Source organism: Chiloscyllium punctatum, chromosome 18 (assembly GCF_047496795.1).
Source record: "Chiloscyllium punctatum isolate Juve2018m chromosome 18, sChiPun1.3, whole genome shotgun sequence".
Taxonomy (NCBI): Eukaryota; Metazoa; Chordata; class Chondrichthyes; order Orectolobiformes; family Hemiscylliidae; genus Chiloscyllium; species Chiloscyllium punctatum.
The window spans coordinates 90892650-90912531 of record NC_092756.1 but is presented as its reverse complement, the minus strand read 5'-3'; the positions used below and the strand labels follow the sequence as shown (position 1 = coordinate 90912531).

The following is a 19882-nucleotide window of genomic DNA, read 5'->3' as shown; positions in this document are numbered from 1 at the left end:
TTGCTTTCCCAAAATGCAGCACCTCACATTCATCTAAATTAAACTCCATCTGCCACTCCTCAGCCCATTGGCCCATCTGATCAAGATCCCATTGTAATGTGAGGTAACCTTCTTCGTTGTCCCCTACACCTCCAATTTTGGTGTCATCTGCAAACTTACTAATGAAACCTCCTGTGTTCATATCTGAATCGTTCATATAAATGATGAAAAGTAGAGGACACAGTATCAATCCTGTGGCACTCTACTGGTCACAAGCCTCCAGTCTGAAATGCAACCCTCCACCATCACCCTCTGTCTTCTACCTGCGAGTTCTGTATCCAATGGCTAGTTCTCCCTGTATTCTATGAGATCTAACCTTGCTAACCAATCTCCCATGGGGAACCTTGTCGAACACCTTACTGAAGTCCATATGGATCACGTCCGCCGCTTTGCCCTCATCAATCTTCTTTGTTACTTTTTCAAAAACCTCAATCAAGTTTGTGAGACATGACTTCCCACAGACAAAGCCATGTTGATTATCCCTAATCAGTCCTTGCCTTTCCAAATACATGTAAATCCTGTCCCTCAGGATTCCCTCCAACAACTTGCCCACTGCCAACGTCAGGCTCACCGGTCTATAGTTCCCTGGCTTGTCCTTACCACCCTTCTGAAACAGTGGCACCACCTTAGCCAACCTCCAATCTTCCAGCACCTCACCTGTGACTATCAATGATACAAATATCTCAGCAAGAGGCCCAGCAATCACTTCCTTAGCTTCCCACAGAATTCTAGGGTACACCTGATCAGGTCCTGGGGAATTATCTACCTGTATGCATTTCAAGACATCCAGCAATTCCTCCTCTGTAATATGAACATTTTTCAAAATGTCACCATCTATTTCCCTATATTCTAAATCTTCCATGTCCTTTTTCCACAGTAAACACAGATGCAAAATACTCATTTAGTATCGCCCCCATCTCCTGCGACTCCACACAAAGGCTGCCTTGTTGATCTTTGAGGGGCCCTATTTGCTTCCTAGTTATCCTTTTGTCCTTAATGTATTTGTAAAATCTCTTTGGAGTCTCCTTAACCCTATTTGCCAAAGCTATCTCATGTTCCCTTTTTGCCCTCCTGATTTCCATCTTAAGTATACTCTTACTGCCTTTATACTCTTCTCAGGATTTTCTCTATCTCTCTTGTCTATATCTGATATATGCTTCCTTCTTTTTCTTAATTAAACCCTCAATTTTCTTAATTAAACCCTCAATGCTCTCCCTTTTCAAAGCACCACTCCCCCTCCTCTCTTGTTTCCCTTTCTATCCTTCCTATAGTATTTGTATCCTGGCACATTAAGCTGCCAGTCTTGACCATTCCTGAGCCATGTTTCTGTAATTGCTATGATATCCCAGTCCCATGTTCTTAACCATGCCCTGAGTTCATCTGCCTTCCCTGTTAGGAGGTTGCATTGAAATAAATGCAGTTTAATTTATCAGTCCTACCTTGTTCTCTGCTTTGTCTCTGCCTGCCTTGACTGATTGACTTACTTCTTTTGTGCTACAAATCTCTATGTTCCTTTTTAGATGAATATTACGGCCTCAGACCATCATCTAAGAGCTACAATTGCAAATAATTGCTTGCTTTACCAAGCACAAGAAATAAGGACATCTGGAAAGTATTGGAAAGATTATGATTATGGGCAAAACTTGTTCTCAATTTTGACTTTTCCGACGTTCCTTGTAGCCGCAAACTTTGTTTATGTCTCCCAAGAGAATTCTCTTCTTCCTTCCCAATGTTCAGATCTGAAAGTTCTTGCTATCTTCTCCATCAGTGATTGACAAGATAACTGCACAGTCAAGTGTAAAAAATGGGCCAATTAGGTCACAATATTCTTAGTTTCTTGAGTGCGCTTGCTGAGTTACCTGACAGTGCAGAGGTGATATCCGAAGATGTTGTCTACAGTTCTTTCAGCAAAATTGTGCTGTGTCAGGTAATATGTGGTGGCTGAACTAATGATCTCCCTCCTTCGATTCAATGCACTAAGTCTGGCTGGAATAAAGTTCTCTGATGCTAGTCTGCAAGGTTTGCAGATTACCAACCTTCATGCATGATTCTAGCTAATAAATACCACCAAGTGGTTCACCAGTAGTGGTATCACACTTTGGTGCAATTCCATCCTCACCAGAATGCAAGTCATTAATGAGGAAGGTGGTTCCTAAATATTTTCCATCAAGGCACGCTTCACTGAGATAAACAATTCCACAGCACATGCAATTTCTTCACACTGTGAAGTCTACACATGTGCGGCTTTGCTGTGAGCGGCTGGTGTCAGCAGATATTGCCTTCATTAATAGACACCAAGACTCCAGAGAAGATGGACAGCATGGGCTTGATCTCAATACTCAGGTAAAGTGGCATGCTTCCTGAAAACTTTGTGCACTTCTCACCTTGCCCTGGACTAGGAAGCAGACAGCAGCCCAGCTCATGGTATCTCCTCCAGCCTAAGGACAAGAATGTGGATTGTCGAATTATGGGATAATGGTCTGTGGCACTGTCTTTACTAAGCCAAGACTTCATCGGTAACACCTCACAAATTGGTACTCTCCATCACCTAGAAGGACAAGGACAGCAGCTTCTCAGGAAAACCACCACTGCCACACTCCCCTCCAAGACATTCACCATGCTGACTTTTAAAAAATTCCTTCACAGGATGAGGGTGTCACTGGCTCGGCCAGCATTTATTTGCCATCCCTATTTGCCTAGAGGGTAGCTAAGAGTCAACCATGTTGCTGTGGATCTGGAGTCACGTGTAGGTCAGACCAGGTAAGGACAGCAGTTTCCTTCCCTAATGGATATTAGTGAACCAGATGGGTTCTTTTCCAACAATCGACAATCATCATTAGACTTCTAATTCCAGTTTTTATTGAATTCAAATTTCACTATCTGCCTGGTAGGATTCAAACCCGGGTCCCCAGAATATTATCAGTGTCTCTGCTTGACTATGTCATCACCTCCCCAACAGGTATCACGGTTGCTTCCACATCACTGGGTCAAAATCCTGGAACTCCTTCCCTGACAGCACTGTGGGAGCATCTTCACCAATTAGATTACAGCAGCTCAAGGAGGAGAAAATGACGACTGCAGATGCTGGAGATCAGAGCTGAAAAATGTGTTGCTGGAAAAGCGCAGCAGGTCAGGTAGCATCCAAGGAGCAGGAGAATCGACGTTTCGGGCATAAGAAGAAGGGCTCCTGCTCCTTGGATGCTGTCTGATCTGCTGTGCTTTTACAGCAACACATTTTTCAGCAGCTCAAGGAGGGCTGCCTCCAAACCCAATTATTTAAGAATACACCAAGACTAAGATGTTTTGTTGAGGACTGTTTATTGCTTGCTACATTTCCGCTCGAAGCAACCACGCCCTGGTGTTAGCTGTCTCATCTTTATACACAGATGTCAGTACTGTCTTGCTGTCAAAAATGAAACGAAACCATATCAAACAAAAAAAACTGATATCAGGAGCATTGTAACCCTAGGGAATTAACATGTCACGGGTGGGGGAAACAATCCATCCCACTCCCACAATGCCCATCAATATTGAAAACCTTCAAGTGCACCAATGGAAACACAGGCACCATCTGCAAGAACACTCAGGTACAGATGTAACCTATCTCATTAACCATATAACTCGGTTTTTAATATCCACGAACTGGACCTGTTAAATACTGACACTGTCCAGCACCACCTTCTCAAACAATGAATGGGCAACAAATCCCAGTGGTACCTGCATTGAGAATGAATTTTGAAAAGGGTTTTTAGTTTGACTGGGTCACGTGTTGGTATTTGTCCTGACGGTAGATTAAGCACATGCCAAGGATTATTGTATAGGGCCAGATTTGAAATAGATCCTTTATCAACTGAACGATTCAGGTGCACTGATCTGCGAACACATTAATCGGTATCTTCATGCACTCTTCGTGCTTTCTTGAAGTAATGTATTTAATCCTTCAGATTGAATGCGAAATCTCACATGTCTTCCAGCTGTTTAATTTCCAATGCACCACATTGCTCAAGACAAGCTGTACGTTAAACAGAATTAGCGTTCCAGCCCTCACTGCATGAGAAAGTGTCTAAAGCACGGGTTTACCAACAGTGAGACACCTCGTCTCCCAGGCTGAAGTGCAATAAGAACAGATGGCAACAGTGGGAATGGAAGTAACAAAACAGCAATTTTAAAGAGGCAGTGATGTCAAGAGGGAGACAAAAGCATTTCAGGAATTAATTCAAATGATTGTGGGAGATGTATACATATAGGGAAACAACAAGTAGAGGTAAAAACAATGACTGCAGATGCTGGAAACCAGATTCTGGATTAGTGGTGCTGGAAGAGCACAGCAGTTCAGGCAGCATCCGAGGAGCTTTGAAATCGACATTTCAGGCAAAAGCCCTTCATCAGGAATAAAGGCAGTGAGCCTGAAGCATGGAGAGATAAGCTAGAGGAGGGTGGGGGTGGGGAGAAAGTAGCATAGAGTACAATGGGTGAGTGGGGGAGGGGATGAAGGTGATAGGTCAGGGAGGAGAGGGTGGAGTGGATAGGTGGAAAAGGAGATAGGCAAGTGGACCCCACCCCTCCAACCGTAACAAGGACAGAACGCCTCTGGTGCTCACCTTCCACCCCACCAACCTTCGCATAAACCAAATCATCCGCCGACATTTCCGCCACCTCCAAACAGACCGCACCACCAGGGATATATTTCCCTCCCCACCCCTTTCCGCCTTCCGCAAAGACCGTTCCCTCCGTGACTACCTGGTCAGGTCCACGCCCCCCTACGACCCACCCTCCCATTCTGGCACTTTCCCCTGCCACCGCAGGAACTGTAAAACCTGCGCCTACACCTCCTCCCTCACCTCTATCCAAAGCCCTAAAGGAGCCTTCCACATCCATCAAAGGTTTACTTGCACATCCACTAATATCATTTATTGTATCCGTTGCTCCCAATGCGGTCTCCTCTACATTGGGGAGACTGGGCGCCTCCTAGCAGAGCACTTTAGGGAACATCTCCGGGACACCCGCACCAATCAACCACACCGCCCCGTGGCCCAACATTTCAACTCCCCCTCCCACTCTGCCGAGGACATGGAGGTCCTGGGCCTCCTTCTCCGCCGCTCCCTCACCACCAGACGCCTGGAGGAAGAACGCCTCATCTTCCGCCTCGGAACACTTCAACCTCAGGGCATCAATGTGGACTTCAACAGTTTCCTCATTTCCCCTTCCCCCACCTCACTCTTGTTCTAAACTTCCAGCTCAGCGCTGTCCCCATGACTTGTCCAGACTTGTCCTACCTGCCTATCTCCTTTTTCCACCTATCCACTCCACCCTCTCCTCCCTGACCTATCACCTTCATCCCCTCCCCCACTCACCCATTGTACTCTATGCTACTTTCTCCCCACCCCCACCCTCCTCTAGCTTATCTCTCCACGCTCCAGGCTCACTGCCTTTATTCCTGATGAAGGGCTTTTGCCCGAAACGTCGATTTTGAAGCTTCTTGGATGCTGCCTGAACTGCTGTGCTCTTCCAGCACCACTAATCCAGAAAATAACAAGTAGAGACAGGTAGTGGAAGATTGAGACATTTGTATAAGATCTGCACAGATGAAAAGAAACTGAAAGAGACAAGGACAACACAAGCAAACATGCTGGACAGAATTTAATGGCCTCCCCAAATTTGGTGGCAGGGACATTTACTCAGACAGGAAGATGACAAGTAGGGATACTGTTGACTGTCCACCTTTACCCTGATAGAGCCTGCAGTGGAAAGACGTGGACAGCCTGTTGCTATGTAACTAATTGAGACTCAGGCTTACAAGTATGACTGAAATACAAGCCTCATCCCATTGCCACTCATATTTTCCAAGGTATTGCCATGGAGAAAGCAGTGGGGAATGACAGGCATCCCAAACTCCCAGGTAATTAAAAAATATTGTGCATTTGAACAAATTCCTTTTGTTTGCAGAGAACAAGGCCCTGAAACGTACAAATATGTGTCACTTCTCGCAAGCTTAAACAAGCCACTTTACAAGCTCAATCATCTTAATTTAGCTGTTGATTATGGTTGTTAATACCGGGAGATTGGTAAACCTATAGTTTTACTGTTATTCTTCCCATTGCAACACCTCAGCCTATCAGAGTTGACTTGTCAACCAATTAGGTGGCACGTGGCTCAGTGGTTAGTATTGCTGCCCTACAGTGCCAGGAACCTCCGTTCGATTCTCGCCTCGGGCAACTGTTTGTGTGGAGTTTGCACATTCTCCCTATGTCTGCGTGGGTTTCATCCAGGTGCTCTGGTTTCCTCCCACAGTCCAAAAATGTGCAGGTTAGGTGAACAGGTCAGGCTAAATTGCCCACAGTGTTTGGTGCATTAGTCAGAGGGAAATGGGTTTGGTGGGATACTCTTCGGAGGGTTGGTGTGGACTTGTTAGGCCAAATGGCCAGTTTCCATACTGTAGGGAACCAAATTAATTGGGATACTTTGCTCCTGTATTGTAAATTGTTCTGAGACTTTGAATTCTGCCATTCTTGCATTTGTCCTGAAAACAACAAGACAAAAAAAGTTAGCAAACTGTCTCTTTCTTTAACAAGGTTCAAGCTCCGTACCACCAAGACACTTTTCATAAAAGTTGTATGAAAATGTTTCCATGATCCAACCCGATATATACAGACGGTCAGAGAAGGGGACGGACATGAGGTTGAATGAGAAGAACAATAAAGGATCCTGGTCCCAACAATATCAACCAGATGTATTAGATAGTGCAACCTGCAATCCAGTTCGTAACATTGGTAAACCCCAGGTGAGGCAATAAAAAAGAGGAAAGCTCATAGCTAACTTCAGAAAGTTTCCCCCGATTCAAGCATCAGGAGATTAAGTTACCCAATAATTTAGACAATTAAAGAAATGACATAAAGCTTCTTCTGCTGTTGAAATCAGATGGTTTAATTTTGTGATCCCATGCTACCAATGGATAACTTTGCTCAATGGGAGTGCTGGTTCAAGTACCAGTTTTGATGCAAACCAGTATTTATATGTTCCTAAAAACTTACTGCTTTGTTGCTCCCAAAGGTTGAGTAAAGGAGTTGGAAGGTCATGCTACCGCTGTACAGGACATTGGTTCTATTCCTGATGAAAGGCTTTTGCCTGAAACATCGATTTTCCTGCTCCTCGGATGCTGCCTGGCCTGCTGTGCTTTTCCAGCACTACTCTAATCTAGACTCTGGTTTCCAGCATCTGCAGTCCTTGTATTTACCTAGGACATTGGTGAGGCCACTTTTGGAATATTGTATGCAATTCTGGTCTCTCTCCTATAGGAAGGATGTTGTGAAATTTGAAAGGGTTCAGAAAAAATTTACAGGGATGTTGCCAAGGTTGGATAGTTTGAACTATAGGGAGAGGCTGAATAGATTGGGGCTGTTTTCCCTGGAGCATTGGAGGCTGAGGGGTGACCTTATAGAGGTTTATAAAATCATGAGGAGCATGGACAGTATGAATAGACAAGGTCTTTTCCCTGGAGTGGGGGAGTCCAGAACTAGAGGACATAGGTTTAGGTTGAGAGGGGAAAGATTTAAAAGGGACCTAAGGGGCAGCTTTTTCATGCAGAGGGTGGTGCAAATATGAGTGAGCTGCCAGAGGAAGTGGTGGATACTGGAACAATTACAACATTTAAAAGGCATCTGGATGGGTATATGAATAGAAAGTGTTTAGAGGGATATGGACCGGGTGCTGGGAAATGGGACTAGATTAGTTTAGGATATGGATGAGTTGGACCAAAGGGTCTGTTTCAGTGCTGTACTTCTCTATGACTCTATGACCCTGTCTTGAAGGTGCCTTCTTGAATTTGCTGTTGACGTTTTTCTGACCCATTGGGATCACATGCTGGAAATAAAGTCCTGCTACACCTGCAGTCATAAAAATGTAAAAAGATTTAGTTAAACTACCCAATTTACCAGACTGAAAACTCATGTCAAAAGAATATACCCTACCAGGTTTATTTAACCAGAACATTATGAACAAATTGTCTTTAACTGATGGTAAGAAAAAACATGAACTTCTAACTTAAAACTCTATGATTTTGCGCTTTCTTGTAACTATTGAGACACACACATAGACATGCATAAAAGACATAAATTTTAACAGTGAAATAAACAGTGAAAAATACAGTTTAATAGGGCTAATGTGGGGTATAGGATTCAGAAAGTGGTTTTAGTTTGATGTCTTGGGTTTCCTTCAATACCTTTTCAGTTCTTTGATGATGACTTGAGATTGTTTGCCTCAAAGCTCTGAGTCTTTCATTCACTGCTTGATAATTCAGCCTTTGAACACTTTGGAAGGTTTAATTTTCTCTTCTTTTGGCAGGTGGGTGGAAAAAGTCTGCAGGAAAAGGTGGATGCCAACAGCTAGCGAGAGTTGCTGGTACCTTTCACACAACGGAAAGGGGGAAGACAAAACACATCTTGATGGTTTCCCCCTAGAAGTTAGATTCTCTCTGCTGCTTTCACTCACACACAGTACCTGGTCTCCTCCTCAGGGGCCCGTGAAGTAAAGTTCTTCCACATCCAATCCGAATGGTCAATGGAAAACCAATGCTATGACACTGAGCAGGTTCATCATGAACAGAGAGGTTTGTTTTTTGTCTGGCATTGATGTTCCCACACAGTAACGGAGTTTCTATTGCTCCTGCTAGGTCCATTTGTTTTGCAATCTGTAACCAACTCCAGTAAAGACAATGTTTTAAAACTGCAGCCATATAACACCTTTGACTCAAAGTAATACGTTTTCAGTCTTGATCCACTGTCAAACTAAAGGATGCAGTGGCACGGTGGCTCAGTGGTTAGCACTGCTGCCTTACAGCACCAGGCTACTGTTTGTGTGAAGTTTGCATGGTCTCTCCGTGTCTACATGGGTTTCCTCCAGGTGCTCTGGTTTCCTCCCACAAATCGGTCAGTTGGATTGGCCGTGCTAAATTGCCTCATAATGTTCATGGATATTCAGGTTAGGTGGATTAGCTGTGAGAATTGCAGAGATGTGTCTGTGTAGTATGTTCTTTAAGGGTCAGTGTGGACTCGATGGGCCAAATGGCCTGCTTCCACACTGTAGGGATTCTATGATTCTTATGATATAGGAAGATGTGGTCTTTACAATATGTTGATAAATCTTGACTTGGAGATGTTGGTGTTGGATTGGGGTGGACAAAGTTAGAAATCATGCAACACCAGGTTATAGTCCAACAGGTTTATTTGGAAGCATTAGCTCTCGGAGCGCTGCTCCTTCATCAGGTAGTTGTGGTGCTCTGAAAGCTAGTGCTTTCAAATAAACCTGTTGGACTCTAAACTGGTGTCATGTGATTTTTAACTTTGATAATTCTTGGTATGTTTTTTGCTCCTCCTAGCTCTACAGAAAAGGGGAGCAAAATAATAAACGGATTTTCAGTGGCAGCCATTGGCAGTCAGTGGCACTGGCCATTGGTAACCTGTGGTTGCCTTGCCCAGTTTATGCTGGAGTGGGGAGTAGCATCCTAAAAGAGGTGCACAGAAGCCTCTCATTATCATGCTCATGGGACCTAATGAGGGTTTCAAGTGGCATTGACTGTGGGCATTTGGCAGCTGGTACCTTTCGATGCCAATCGGGAGGGTGCAGAAAAGATTCGCAGGAAGGGTAGCACGGTGGCTCAGTGGTTAGCACTGCTGCCTCACAGCACCAGGTTTGATTCCAGCCTCAGGCAACTGTCTGTGTGCAGTTTGCACATTCTCCCCGTGTCTGCGTGGGTTTCCTCCGGGTGCTCCGGTTTCCTCCCACAGTCCAAAGGTGTGCAGGTCAGGTGAATTGGCCACGCTAAATTGCCCCATAGTGATACGTGCATTAGTCAGAAATGGGTCTGGGTGGGTTACTCTTCGGAGGATCGGTGTGGACTGGTTGGGCCGAAGGGCCTGTTTCCACGCCGTATGGAATCTAATTTTAAAAAAAGAATAGTTCTTGTGTTGAGGTGCTTCAGTTACACAGATAGAATTTGGGTCTGTTTTCCTTCCGAAAGGGAAGGTTGAGAGAAGATTGGTTTCAAAATCATGACAGTACCAGATAGAGTAGATATGGAGAAACTGTTCCCACTAGTTGAAGGACCGAGACTAAACAGGCACAAATTGGAAGTAACTAGCAAAAGCAACACAAACACAAAGAGAAACCTTTTTGCAGTCAGTGGTTAGGGTCTGGGGAAAGCACTACCTGAGAGCATGGTGTAGGCAGGTTCAATCAATAGGAAATTGAACCAGTTTCTGAAAAGGAAGAAGGTGCAGGGTTGGCAGGCAAAGGTAGGGGAAGGTACACAAATGAATTGCTTATTCAGACAGCTGGTGCATACACAGGGGGCTGAGTGGCCTCGCCCTGCACTGTAACAATTCTTTGATTCCATGAAATAACAAGCTTTATTGGAAACCAGATCCTCCTGTTGTCTGTTTTGCAAGTGCTCTGAAGGTCAGGGCGATAGACCACTTGCCAAATTTGGTAGGGAAATTAATGGACCCTCCTCCCCTCTCTGAAATGTATCCTACAGCTGGGATCCTGGGCAAGTGGCTATTCAGTTACTGGAAAGATGTGTGTTTATTTTTACACTGACAGCTGTTAGTTTGGAATATTAGGAGCTATGGACACACGTTATATGGAGCGGGGAGGAATATTCACCCTCTCTGCGCCTCCAATTTGAATATGGACCACAGAGGTTACAGTGAGGTTGCACTGACGCTGGAGTGAGACCAATGAAGACTGGTCTCAGTTCTACTTATTGAACCTTGTCCCTCCTGATCTCTGTAATTTCCTCCAGCCTCCACAATCCTGCAACCATCTAACCCCAGAGCCTCTTGAACATCTCCAATATTATTTACTCCACCATTAGCAGCCGCACTTCCAGCTGCCCGAACCCTAAGCTTTGGAATTCTCTTCCTAAACCCCTTTAAGTCTCTTTCCATCTCCAAGGCATTCCTTAAATCTGACCTCTTCCAGTGAGCTTTTGGTTGCCAGTCTTCATTCGGATTTTACATTGTAATCTTGTTGCGAAGTGCCGTGGGGCATTTTATGAGACTGAAGCCTCTTTAATGGATCTAGCGGTTGTTGTTTTTATTTGCAGGAAACTTTGGGGAGGGGGAAGGGGAAACAAACATGTTACTCAGCTGTAGATCCCTTTCATCTTTCTTTCCAATCGGCCTCCCACAACTCAGTGGTGGTTGTTTTTAGTTAATGTTAACCATGTTTGCTTGCCCTGTAATGGTGTTAGAAGATTTTTTTTTAAGCTTTGTTATTGGAAGAAGGAATTTATCAACAATCTATTGTAGCCTTACCCTGCTTCACCAGTTCCTTCCAAACCAAATTTCTTTCCTGAAGGAGGGGAAGACTTAAAATTTGACCTGTATATCGCTGTGAGCCTATTCTCTGGATTAGAATGCTATGGAAAGCATCAGTGTAAAGTGAAATTATGCCATGTCTTCACTGAAAGCCCGCAGATGGCACATTTTCTGGGGCAGAGGGGGCACTTGTCAGGCAATTGGTGAACCAGGCTGATTCCTGGGACATTGCTGATGAAGGGCGTCTGCCGGAAATGTTGACTTGCCTGCTTTTCAGATGCTGCCTGACCGGCTGTGCTTTTCAAGCACCACTCTTTTTGACACTGATTCCTGGGACGGCAATTCTGACTTACGGATTGGTTAGAACTATGTTCAATGGTGTTTAAAAGAATGGTGGGATGGGGTGGGATGGGGGTGGGAGTCTCATGGAAACCTGTACCCTATTCCAATGGGACTTAACAGGGTAAATGCAGGAAAGACATTCCCAACGACCAGAGAATCCAGAACCAGGGGTCACAGTCTAAGGGTAGACTGAGGACTGAGATGTGGAGGAATTTCTTCACCAGGAGAATGATGAGCCTGTGCAATACTCTGTCACAGAAAGCATTTGAAACTAAAACATTAAATGCTTTCAAGGATCAAAGGGTCTGTTTCTGTGCTGTACATCCCTATAACTCTAAGAGGAGTTAGATACAGTTCACAGAGCTAACAGGAGCAAAGGCTATCTGGAGAAGGCAGGAAAAGGGGACTAAGTTGGATGATAAAGCATGGGAGTGGGGGAGGCTCATAGGGCCAAATGGTCTCACAGACTCCTCACTCTCTGGTTAAAAGAGGTCCTTCCAATTTTTGAAGACATGAAGATTGTCCTGAATTAACATGTACTTACATCGGTTTTTCTGCTGGACAGTCACAGAATGTTAACACAAGCCAGGGAAGGCTGTAGCCTGCAGTGTGTTGACCCTGTTTGTGGCCCAGCTTGTTATGTAAGATATACAGTACATTGGGAATGGCTTGGAAACAGCTGGACAGAGCAGAGTGTAATGTTTCAAACTGGATTGGAACAAGGATTTGTTTTTAAAAGGATTTCCTGTGAGGCCGAGGACTCATGCCTGTTGATGAAAACTGTTCAGCTGTACTGCTGAGCACTGTACAAGGACTCAGATATGTTTCTTTCTAATTAAGCAAGTGCCAAGACCTTGCAACACAAGATACCACCAAAGGCAGAGAGAAGAGACAGGATGGCGACACTAACAGTTGATAGGTCAACTTGGGCGCATTCAGTCATGGCTTCATCAGCGGCTGAATTGTCTCCATAAGTCATGCCTCAAGACTAATTGAGGAAGGACAAACACTGGGAAGAACTAACCTGTTCTTCTTCAAAACAGCGCCACGTCCATCTGAGAGATGAAACGGGACCATGATCTAACATGTACCAAGGGTGGCATGGTGGCTCATTGGTTAGCACTGCTGCCTCATAGCACCAGAGACCAGTGTAGGTGACTGTGCGGAGTTTGCATATTCTTCCCTTGTCTATGTGGGGTTCTTCCAGGTGGTCTAGTTTCCTCCCACAGTCCATAGATATGCAGCTTAGGTGGATTGGCCATGTTAAATTGCTCATAGTGTCTAAGGATGTGTAGGCTAGGTGGATTAGCCATAGGAAATATGGGGTTAAGGATAGAAGGTTGATTCTAGGTGGGCTGCTCTTCGAAGGATCTGTATGAATATGATAGGCTGAATGGCCTTCCACATGGTAGAGATTCTCTGGCAGGTCACCTGAAAGAAAGCTCCTTCAAGAGTGCTACACTAGAGTGTCATTAATACCTAGTCATGGAGCAAGACTTTAACTCCTATGACTCAGGACCTCAACTGCTGCCTGTGGAACCAATCTTTGGGAGCTTGTGGTTGGGTTAAAGTGCTGCCACCAATCCTACTTTCAGTACGCACTCTAAGCAGATGTTGTGTTAACACTGGTACAGAATGAATCACTGTTTAGATGAGAGTGGTGCTGGAAAAGCACAGCAGGTCAGGCAGCATCTGAGGAGCAGGACTCTGATCTCCAGCATCTGCAGTCCTCACTTTTGCCAGAATGAATCACTGGTGAGTCTTAACAAGCAGAGGCACTTGTCTTAATAACAAGAGGTTGCTTATTATGTGATAACAATAGGTATAAGTGACATTGGCTAATTAGATAGAATTAGAAAATTCACAGAGGAGCCAAAGCTTAGAATGCACCATTAAATATCAGGGGTAGGGCGAAGAGGAGGTTAATGTTTTAACACCTATCTGTGCTTCTCTCCTCAACTAGCTTCCTAACGTGAAGTTTCCACAGTCAGTAAAGACTTAATCAGTTGCCAAGGAAAATGACTGTCAGAATGCTTTGCTACAAGCAGACAGTGCCTTGGTGAGTACCTGAAGTATTGTGCACAGTTTTAACCTTATCTAAAGAGTAATATACTTGCCTTAGAGAGAACCAAGGTTCAGTGAAAAATGTTGTCTTATGTGCTTTGTAGGCAGATCGTACTAACAACAGAATCAGGGTAACAGAGAGCAGGATATAATGTTACAGCTGCTAAGAAAGCACAGTGAGAGATCAGCATTAACAGTAAAGAAGTCCCTTCAGAAGTCTGATAACAGCAGGGAAGAAGCCCAGCAGAAGAGGGTGGAAGAGAGTATAACGGGGTGGGAAGGGTATTCACTGGACTAATTCTTGGCTGGTGAGATGGATCTGATACTCTTGAGAGTTTCAAAAACTGAGAGATAATCTAATTGAAACTCACAAAACTTTCAAAAGGCGTGACACTTCCCTTGGCTGGGGTTCTGGATCCAGGGGACAGAGTTTGGGATCTGGATCCAGGGACAGAGTTTGGGATCTGGATCCAAAGAACAGATCCACAGGATAGAGTTTGGGTTCTGGATCCAGGGGAGAGAGTTTGGGTTCTGGATCCAGGGGACAGAGTTTGGGTTCTGGATCCAGGGGACAGAGTTTGGGATCTGGATTTAGGGGACAGAGTTTGGGTTCTGGATCCAGGGGCAGAGCTTCAGACATACAAGGGCCAGCTGGTTCACTTGGCTGGAGTGGATTCAATTGGTGCAACAGCAATGGGGTTCGATTCCCATTCTGGATGGAATACACTTGCTCTGCCACTGGTGAGGTCACGGGTTATGAGTTGGACTTGCCTTTGAGCAGAGAACAGAGGAAGGAAGGTCTACCTTATTGAATCCTTCCAACATTTTTACCCTTCTGATAAGATCATCCCTCCGTCTTTTATGCACAGTTGTGATTTTATGAAAACGTAACAGATTACTTGTCGCTTTTATTTCCAGTTTTGATTTGAGCTGAACTGAAATTCTGAAACTATTACAATGAGGCTTGGACTTGTAGTCTCTGGATTGTTAGTCAAGGCTGTTGGTTTACTAGTCCAGTAACATAATCATGTTTGCCTCTGTATCATGGTTCTGCAAATATTCCAAGGTTGCCCATTGCTTTTGAGATTGGGTTACGTTGCTGATTAAAGTTGCCACTAGGTGGAGCATTGATTTTTTTTTGGATGCTCTGACTTTCACTCAAAAACATTGCTGATTTTGGGCATAAATAATTCTGCCAAACTTTCCACCTGTGCATTTTCCTTTTATGTATTCATGGGATGTGGGTGTCAATGATTGGATCAACACTTATTGCCCGTCTGTAGTTGCCCTTGAGAAGGTAGAGGTGAGCTGCCTTCTTGAATTTCTGCAGTTCGTTTTGCTTTGGTATATTCACATTGCTGTTAGGGAGGGAATTCCAAGACTTTGACCCAGCAACCGGGAAGGAACAGCGGTATATTTCCAAGTCAGGATGATGAGTGGCTCGGAGGGGAACTTGCAGGTGGTGGTGTTCACCTGTACCTGCTGCCCTCACCCATATAAATGGTAGCGGTGGTAGGTTTGGAAGGTGATGTCTGAAGAGCTTTGGTGAATTTTTGCAGATCATTTTGGGGATGGCACACACTGCAGCTATTGAGCGTTTGTGGTGGAGGGAGCGAATGGTGTGGGTGTGGTGTCAATCAAGTGGGCTGCTTTGTCCTGGATGAGCTGAAAAATGTGTTGCTGGAAAAGCGCAGCAGGTCAGGCAGCATCCAAGGAGCAGGACAATCGATGTTTCGGGCATAAGCCCTGCTTTGTCCTGGATGTCTTGAGTGTTTTTAGAACTGCACTCATCCAGGCACGGGGAATATTCCATAACATGTCTGACAGATTTAAGAAATTTGTTGTGGGAATTATATAGGATACGCACACAGAAACAGGCAATTTGTCTACTTTTCCATGCTACTGTTTAACCAAACCTCCTTGCATCAAAATTGACCGTTGTACTGTGTATTCCCTTCTCTATCATTTGCTTGTCTAGCTTCCCCTGAATTGCACTTGTCCTATTTACTTCAACAATTCGCCGTCTCACCACTCATCTTTCTTTGGAATTCCAATTTGATTTCTTGATAACAATTTTATAGCATTGGCCTTTGGTTCTGTTCTTCCTCACAAGAGGAAACAATCTCTCTGCATTGATTATCAAAACCTTCCATGTTTTTAAGTACCTGATATAATATTCCTCTGTCTTCCTTTTATCATCAGGAGCAGGAAGAACTAATGTAATTCCCACTAAACTGAGAGAGTAGAACAATATCTATAGAAAAATATAACAAGTGACAAGGGCATCAGTTCAGCACTAACTTCCTCCACGCTATATTAACTCAATGTTATTATAATTATCTAGGTCTTCCTTAATTATTTTCCCTGCCTGGTTGATCCTCCACAGAGTTTGTTTAATCTCTCCTGATAACTTAACCCCTGAAGTTCAGGTATCATTCTTGTGAACCTACATTATATCACTCCAAGGCCACACAGTTCAACAAATCAATATTTTTATTAAGAGCTTCCATCTCACTGAGGAGGCTACAAACCAATCCAAATCTAACAACCTGCTCTGAAAACTCTATTCACATTTTAACAGCTTTGACAAATTTCACCACAACAGCTGATACAACCCAAATCATTCTAAAAACAATCTACAACATTTCTAAATGAAACAACTCACAACTTTCCAAGTGAAAGAGTTATTTAAAAGGTTCCAGGTTCTTGGGCAAATTGAATTGGTTTTTCAAGGATTTGTTGAAATCCATCCTTTTTTTTAAGGTATATCGTTTACAGACAAACAAACCCAGCAGCAAAAAAAAATTACTGCTTCCCACCCTCAGTGGGAGAGGTAATAAATTGCATGGATTTCAAAAGATAGAGGTCTCGTTTAACCAACCTCCCTTGAAGAGACTAATGGATGAATAAAATTGTGAGGAGGGATTAGTAGAGGCTAGAAATTCAATAAGGTAAAACTACCACCATGCCAGTGTTCAATTGCAGCCATTGTACACTAACGACTCTTATGAAATGCACATGTTGGAGAAAAGTCTTGCATTTTTGTAACGCCCTTCAGGAACTTTCAAAGGGAGACAGGGTGGTTAAGAACTTCATTGCTCAGACCTTTAAAACTATAGGAATTGGGACGTCATGTTGATGCTGTACAGGATGTTGGTGAGGCCTTTTCTGGTGTACTGTGTGCAGTTCTGGTAGACCTATCATAGGAACGATATTATTAAACTGGAGAGGGTTCAGAAAAGATTTGCTGGGAATGAGATATAACAATAGACTGAAAAGGCTGCGACTTTTTTCACTGGAGCTAAGGAGGTTGAGTGGTGACCTTATAGTGGTTTATAAAATCAAGAGGGGCATAGATAGGGTCCATGACAAGATCTTTTCCCTATGGTGGGGGAGTTCAGAAGTAAGGCGTAAAATTTTAGGGTGAGAGGAGAAAGATTTTAGAGGTACACGAGGAGCAACTTTATTATACAGAGAGTGGTTTGTGTGTGGAATGAACTGCCAGAGAAAGTGGTGGAGGCAGGTACAATTACAATATTTAAAAAACATTTGGATAAATTCATGAATACAAAATGTTTGGAGGGATATGTGCCAAGTGCAGGCAAATGGGACAAGTTTAGTTTGGGAACGTGGTCAACATGGACTGGTTGGACCGATGGGTCTGTTTCTGTGCGGTATAACTCTAGAAAGCCCAAAATGCTTCAGATCAAATGAAGAACATTTGAAACTTACCAATGATTGTACTAATGTACCTGGTGTGACACACATATACACAGTCAGCAGGTGGGGATGTCACTCTGTGCTTAGTTGGCTGGGTCTGTAGTCAGAAACACAATTCAGAGGCTCAATTTAGGGGCAAAAGAGTGGTGGGAGAAAATAATCCAGGTTACCCAATCAGGAAATATGGGTATTAGTTGGGGGGGGGGGGCGATTAGTTGATGCCTCACACGGTCAAATAGCTTACTGCCCTAAATGTTTCCCAGGCTCCAGCTACAACTTGCAAATAGTAGATAAAACAAACAAACTTTGATGATGAGCCACATGAGGACACAATAATCGAAAAGCTTTGATCAGGAATGTGGTTTTACAAAGTGTTTTAAAGGAGAGGGGAGTGAGGTACATTTTGGGGATGGAATTCCAGGCCACCCACATATGCAGAATGGGTTACTTGGGAGAGGTATAAAGGGCTGGAGAATTGCAATTCAACTTTAAATCAGTGCCTTCAGGAGTGAAAATGTCTTTTTTAAAAAGTAAGAACATAACCTCCAGCCCTTGTGAATTAACCTCCCTCCCAGCTCCAGGAACTTTCACAGGCTGGTGTGACGTTTAATTTCCCCAGCGCTACCACAGTCCTACTCTGCACATGCTCCGGGACACTCCTCAGCTTTCCCCGTGAAGAATGAGAGTCGGAGGGGAGAAATAGAGAGAGAGTCAGGGGATCAGACAGGACAGGCATTTCTGGGGTTCAAGACAGCGCCAAGGGTCTCGAAGACACTCTGCTCCCCAGCTCTAAAGAAAGTCCCATTGGTTAGATTTGTTTAAGAGAAAGAAGAAACACAGCCAACATTACTTTGGAGAAAGACTGAGGTGAGTCTGCTTAAATATTTCTGCGTGTATGGGCAACTATTTCTGTGACTTTCAATTCTAAACATTGCGACAAGTATATCTTTATCTTTTTGAGAAAAACTGAGTTTTAACCGGGTCTTCCTAAGAGACCAGCCCTATTTAGTTCTCGCTTGTTGTTTGTTTGTTTGTGTGTGTTAGTGTCCGAGAGTGCTGTAGAGTTATAAATACACGGATTTTATCTGTGGCAATGTTGAGCTGGAGACTGGCAGCAATTCCTCTACTTAACATATGGTTCAGCTATCAATTTACAGTCTTTGTCGAGAGCTTCAGGGGCTGCAAGCCAACCAGATCTGTTGGGAATACTTTCCTATTTTCCCAAGCATTGTGTAGCGTCTTGTAAATCTTGGAAGCACTTTTGTGGCGGGGGCATTGGAAAATAAACGGACTCCTTTTTTCCGCGCACTGGGCTGTTTCTTAAAGGGACACTCACTCTTTGTGTTTTAACGCAATAAAATGCATTTGAAGTTTTGCCGGTTGCTTCCAGGAATGGCCGGGGTAGTTTCCCGGGCAGGAAGAGGGCATTTACCCCGTCCTATTGGTGCGGGCTCCTTGCTGGAGCAATTGGATACCCTGGTTACCAAGTGTTATGTTGAGTAATAGAGTGCTAAAACACTGAAAAGTATATGGCATAAACTGAGGCCATTTGGTCCTTTTGTATCTGTGTTGGCTGGGAAACAAAAGCTAGTCAGCCTGGTGCCACTGTCTAAAGCTCTAGAGCTTTTATTCACTTGAAAATTATTTGAAATGAAGGGGAAGTTTCAGCAAACTGCTCTTTGTGTACAGTAATTATCAACAAATAAATCCTTCTGCTTCTGGTCAACATTATGTTAAGTTTAACAATGAGTTGGCTGAGATATCTGCTGTGTTAGCATTTCAGCATCATATTTTCCTATCTTGTTCCCTGTTGGGTTCTGGTTCAACGTCCAATGGCTGTTCCCCACATGCAACCCTGAGTGGTCAGATTCAACACTATCCATGAAGGACATCACAGTTAAACATAATCCTCTGAATGCATCCTTGTGCTTTTTCCAACTGAATAGTTCACCCTTTGGTGAATTTTCTTCACCCATTCCCAAGGGTGACAGGGTTAACGTCCTATCTTGGATCACTTAAGTCTGCCAATTGCATGGTTTAATCCAGGGCAAAGCAGCCTGTGAGATGGGCACCCTGACCTGGTGGCAGCAGTGTATACTGTCTGAAAGATGTGTTGCAGTATTTCACCCAAACTTATTCCAAACCTATGACCAATGCCATCTGGAAGTTAAAGTCTTGCTAGCTGTGTTCATTAAAATTGGACACTTTGATAGTATCGCTGGACAACAGATGCAAATTTCCCCTCCAAGCCACACATCATCCTGACTTGGAATGATCTAGCCTTTCCTTCACTGTCACGGGATTCAAAATCCTGGAACTCTCTCCCTAACTGTGGGTGTCCCTGCAACATGTGGACTGTAGTGGCTCAGGAAAGTGAGTCACCACTGTCTTCTCAAGTGCTG

At 44.0% G+C, this 19882-nt stretch overlaps 1 protein-coding gene across 2 annotated transcripts in view; it reads left to right on the top strand.

Moving 5' to 3' along the window:
- The first annotated feature begins 18074 nt into the window (after nt 1-18074).
- The window catches only part of LOC140489319 (protein kinase C and casein kinase substrate in neurons protein 3), a 70467-nt gene continuing 68659 nt past the window's right edge, over nt 18075-19882 (top strand). Inside the window, exon 1 of one of the 2 annotated variants that reach the window (XM_072588738.1) lies at nt 18075-18347. The gene's annotated coding sequence lies outside the window, so the exon portion shown is untranslated. The remainder of the gene's footprint in view (nt 18348-19882) is intronic. The other variant, XM_072588737.1, reaches the window with a different exon arrangement.